This window comes from Oncorhynchus masou, unplaced genomic scaffold, assembly GCF_036934945.1.
Source record: "Oncorhynchus masou masou isolate Uvic2021 unplaced genomic scaffold, UVic_Omas_1.1 unplaced_scaffold_3611, whole genome shotgun sequence".
In the NCBI taxonomy this organism is placed as follows: Eukaryota; Metazoa; Chordata; class Actinopteri; order Salmoniformes; family Salmonidae; genus Oncorhynchus; species Oncorhynchus masou.
In genome coordinates this window covers 2618-8066 of record NW_027010016.1, presented here as the reverse complement: position 1 = coordinate 8066, position 5449 = coordinate 2618, and positions in this window count along the sequence as shown.

Sequence of the window (5449 nt, the reverse complement as noted above, 5' to 3'; positions counted from 1 at the left end):
GGTCGTCCCGCTGCAACAAAGACTGAGAGCCCGGCCCAGACCTGGCGCTCGCCTGCAGCAGTTAGAACACAGAGAGGCCCATTTTTGTCTGAACCGTAAAAGTAGACTTCAGTAGTCTGATATCATCACACACACAGACAGGGCCACTTCCTGCTTACAAAAAAACAAAACAAAAGAAAAACCATTGGCCAAGACGACTGGTTTATCTTTAAGGATAGGGAGGGCATCGGCCCCAATGTGGATGATGATGTCATATTGCTGTCTACCTTTGAAGCCAGATATCTTGTGTGCAGTGTGTGTGTGTGTACAGTGTGTGCGTGTCTACAGTGTGTGTGTGTACAGTGTGTGTTTGTGTGTACAGTGCGTGTGTACACTGTGTGTGTGTGCAGTGTGTGTGTGTACTGTGTGTGTGTGTGCAGTGTGTGTGTACAGTGTATGTGTACAGTGTGTGTGTGTGTGTGTGTACAGTGTGTGTGTGTACAGTGTATGTGTACAGTGTGTGTGTGTGTGTACAGTGTGTGTGTGTGTGTGTGTACAGTGTGTGTGTGTGTACAGTGTGTGTGTGTGTGTGTACAGTGTGTGTGTGTGTGTGTGTGTACAGTGTGTGTGTGTGTGTACAGTGTGTGTGTGTGTACAGTGTGTGTGTAGAGTGTGTGTGTGTGTGTGTGTGTACAGTGTGTGTGTGTGTGTGTGTGTGTACAGTGTGTGTGTGCGTGTGTGTGTGTACAGTGTGTGTGTGTGTACAGTGTGTGTACAGTGTGTGTGTGTGTGTACAGTGTGTGTGTGTGTGTACAGTGTGTGTGTCTGGTGTGTGTGTGTACAGTGTGTGTACATATGTTGTTACGGTGTATCTCTGTACCATATTGTATATTGGGGAAGCGTGCTATTATATTGATGCCAACACGGTGTGTGACGGGAACACACTGAAAGCCTTACATTAGACGTGTTTAATATATTCTATGTTTACAGTCCTTACAGACAGAAGCATGGTGTGTGAACGATCGCATCCCTAGACATTTGGAACAAGCATTTAGGCTGGTATTCAATCTATTGCAGATACAGGATTTCCAGATAACAAGAGGACAAAGTTTTATATCAAAGGTTAATTTTCACGCGTAGCTGTCCATTTCTGTGTGTAAGTGTCAGCTCCATCCATTTATTTGCTGCTATGCAAATAAAATGCACTTCTCAAACCGCTATCCAGAAACCCACTATCTGCAATTAATTGAATCCTGTATAAGTTACTGTGTGATGGGTTTTACCTGTCATTACTGCCATGTCATTAATAGATTCTACCTGTCATCAATAGATTCTACCTGCCATTAATAGATTCTACCTGTCATCAATAGATTCTACCTGTCATCAATAGATTCTACCTGCCATTAATAGATTCTACCTGCCATCAATAGATTCTACCTGCCATTAATAGATTCTACCTGTCATCAATAGATTCTACCTGTCATTACTGCCATGCCATCAATAGATTCTACCTGTCATTTACTGCCATGCCATCAATAGGTTCTACCTGCCATTAATAGATTCTACCTGTCATCAATAGATTCTACCTGTCATCAATAGATTCTACCTGTCATCAATAGGTTCTACCTGTCATTACTGCCATGTCATCAATAGATTCTACCTGCCATCAATAGATTCTACCTGTCATCAATAGATTCTACCTGCCATCAATAGATTCTACCTGTCATCAATAGATTCTACCTGTCATCAATAGGTTCTACCTGTCATCAATAGGTTCTACCTGTCATCAATAGATTCTACCTGCCATCAATAGATTCTACCTGTCATCAATAGATTCTACCTGTCATCAATAGATTCTACCTGCCATCAATAGATTCTACCTGCCATCAATAGATTCTACCTGTCATCAATAGATTCTACCTGTCATCAATAGATTCTACCTGCCATCAATAGATTCTACCTGTCATCAATAGATTCTACCTGTCATCAATAGATTCTACCTGCCATCAATAGATTCTACCTGCCATTACTGCCATGCCATCAATAGATTCTACCTGCCATCAATAGATTATACCTGCCATCAATAGATTCTACCTGCCATCAATAGATTCTACCTGTCATCAATAGATTCTACCTGCCATCAATAGATTCTACCTGTCATCAATAGATTCTACCTGCCATTACTGCCATGTCATCAATAGATTCTAACTGCCATCAATAGATTCTACCTGCCATCAATAGATTCTACCTGTCATCAATAGGTTCTACCTGCCATTACTGCCATGCCATCAATAGATTCTACCTGCCATTAATAGATTCTACCTGCCATCAATAGATTCTACCTGTCATCAATAGATTCTACCTGTCATCAATAGATTCTACCTGCCATTACTGCCATGTCATCAATAGATTCTACCTGCCATCAATAGATTCTACCTGCCATTACTGCCATGCCATCAATAGATTCTACCTGCCATCAATAGATTCTACCTGCCATCAATAGATTCTACCTGTCATCAATAGGTTCTACCTGCCATTACTGCCATGCCATCAATAGATTCTACCTGCCATCAATAGATTCTACCTGCCATCAATAGATTCTACCTGCCATCAATAGATTCTACCTGCCATCAATAGATTCTACCTGTCATCAATAGATTCTACCTGCCATCAATAGATTCTACCTGTCATCAATAGGTTCTACCTGCCATTACTGCCATGTCATCAATAGATTCTACCTGTCATCAATAGATTCTACCTGCCATCAATAGATTCTACCTGTCATCAATAGATTCTACCTGTCATCAATAGATTCTACCTGCCATCAATAGATTCTACCTGTCATCAATAGATTCTACCTGCCATCAATAGATTCTAGATTCTACCTGTCATCAATAGATTCTACCTGTCATCAATAGATTCTACCTGCCATCAATAGATTCTACCTGTCATCAATAGATTCTACCTGTCATCAATAGATTCTACCTGCCATCAATAGATTCTACCTGTCATCAATAGATTCTACCTGCCATCAATAGATTCTACCTGTCATCAATAGATTCTACCTGCCATTACTGCCATGTCATCAATAGATTCTACCTGCCATCAATAGATTCTACCTGCATCAATAGATTCTACCTGTCATCAATAGATTCTACCTGTCATCAATAGATTCTACCTGCCATTACTGCCAATAGATTCATCAATAGATTCTACCTGTCATCAATAGATTCTACCTGTCATCAATAGATTCTACCTGCCATCAATAGATTCTACCTGTCATCAATAGATTCTACCTGTCATCAATAGATTCTACCTGTCATCAATAGATTCTACCTGTCATCAATAGATTCTACCTGTCATCAATAGATTCTACCTGCCATCAATAGATTCTACCTGTCATCAATAGATTCTACCTGTCATCCAATAGATTCTACCTGCCATTAATAGATTCTGCCATGCCATCATCAATAGATTCTACCTGTCATTACATCAATAGATTCTACCTGCCATCAATAGATTCTACCTGTCATCAATAGATTCTACCTGTCATCAATAGATTCTACCTGTCATCAATAGGTTCTACCTGCCATTAGATTCTACCATGTCATCAATAGATTCTACCTGCCATCAATAGATTCTACCTGCCATTACTGCCATGTCATCAATAGATTCTACCTGCCAATAGATTCTACCTGCCATCAATAGATTCTACCTGTCATCAATAGATTCTACCTGTCATCATTACTGCCATAGCCATCAATAGATTCTACCTGCCATCAATAGATTCTACCTGCCATCAATAGATTCTACCTGTCATCAATAGATTCTACCTGTCATCAATAGATTCTACCTGCCATCAATAGATTCTACCTGTCATCAATAGATTCTACCTGCCATTACTGCCATGTCATCAATAGATTCTACCTGCCATCAATAGATTCTACCTGTTACTGCCATGCCATCAATAGATTCTACCTGCCATCAATAGATTCTACCTGCCATCAATAGATTCTACCTGTCATCAATAGATTCTACCTGCCATCAATAGATTCTACCTGTCATCAATAGATTCTACCTGCCATCAATAGATTCTACCTGCCATCAATAGATTCTACCTGTCATCAATAGATTCTACCTGTCATCAATAGATTCTACCTGCCATCAATAGATTCTACCTGTCCATCAATAGATTCTACCTGTCATCAATAGATTCTACCTGTCATCAATAGATTCTACCTGCCATCAATAGATTCTACCTGTCATCAATAGATTCTACCTGTCATCAATAGATTCTACCTGCCATCAATAGATTCTACCTGTCATCAATAGATTCTACCTGCCATGCCATCAATAGATTCTACCTGCCATCAATAGATTATACCTGCCATCAATAGATTCTACCTGCCATCAATAGATTCTACCTGTCATCAATAGATTCTACCTGTCATCAATAGATTCAATAGATTCTACCTGTCATCAATAGATTCTACCTGCCATTACTGCCATGTCATCAATAGATTCTAACTGCCATCAATAGATTCTACCTGCCATCAATAGATTCTACCTGTCATCAATAGGTTCTACCTGCCATTACTGCCATGCCATCAATAGATTCTACCTGCCATTAATAGATTCTACCTGCCATCAATAGATTCTACCTGTCATCAATAGATTCTACCTGTCATCAATAGATTCTACCTGCCATTACTGCCATGTCATCAATAGATTCTACCTGCCATCAATAGATTCTACCTGCCATTACTGCCATGCCATCAATAGATTCTACCTGCCATCAATAGATTCTACCTGCCATCAATAGATTCTACCTGTCATCAATAGGTTCTACCTGCCATTACTGCCATGCCATCAATAGATTCTACCTGCCATCAATAGATTCTACCTGCCATCAATAGATTATACCTGCCATCAATAGATTCTACCTGCCATCAATAGATTCTACCTGTCATCAATAGATTCTACCTGCCATCAATAGATTCTACCTGTCATCAATAGATTCTACCTGCCATTACTGCCATGTCATCAATAGATTCTACCTGTCATCAATAGATTCTACCTGCCATCAATAGATTCTACCTGTCATCAATAGATTCTACCTGTCATCAATAGATTCTACCTGCCATCAATAGATTCTACCTGTCATCAATAGATTCTACCTGCCATCAATAGATTCTACCTGTCATCAATAGATTCTACCTGTCATCAATAGATTCTACCTGCCATCAATAGATTCTACCTGTCATCAATAGATTCTACCTGTCATCAATAGATTCTACCTGCCATCAATAGATTCTACCTGTCATCAATAGATTCTACCTGCCATCAATAGATTCTACCTGTCATCAATAGATTCTACCTGCCATTACTGCCATGTCATCAATAGATTCTACCTGCCATCAATAGATTCTACCTGCCATCAATAGATTCTACCTGTCATCAATAGGTTCTA